The sequence below is a fragment of the Ruditapes philippinarum genome, unplaced genomic scaffold (genome assembly GCF_026571515.1).
Source record: "Ruditapes philippinarum isolate M1 unplaced genomic scaffold, ASM2657151v2 ctg744_1_1_1_1, whole genome shotgun sequence".
Classification (NCBI taxonomy): domain Eukaryota; kingdom Metazoa; phylum Mollusca; class Bivalvia; order Venerida; family Veneridae; genus Ruditapes; species Ruditapes philippinarum.
This window is the reverse complement of record NW_026862771.1, coordinates 186033-186295: the sequence shown is the minus strand read 5'-3', so window position 1 is coordinate 186295 and position 263 is coordinate 186033.

Genomic DNA, 263 nt, shown 5'->3' with positions numbered 1-263 from the left:
TCCTGGAACCATGCAAGGCAGGAATTATCTTTATATAATTACCCTCAGGCTCCAGTGGAATTATAAGATATTGCAATTAATTATAAACAGCAGCAATATACATATTTTTGCATACAGAATTGAATTTTGTAATTTCATATTTGACCTAAACATTTCAAAAGTTATCCTGTGGAAACAGAAAATTATGTTAAGAACGGGCATAACTCTATAACAAGTTGATTGCAGCAAAAAATAAAAAAAAGACCTGTGTTTTGATGTATTTT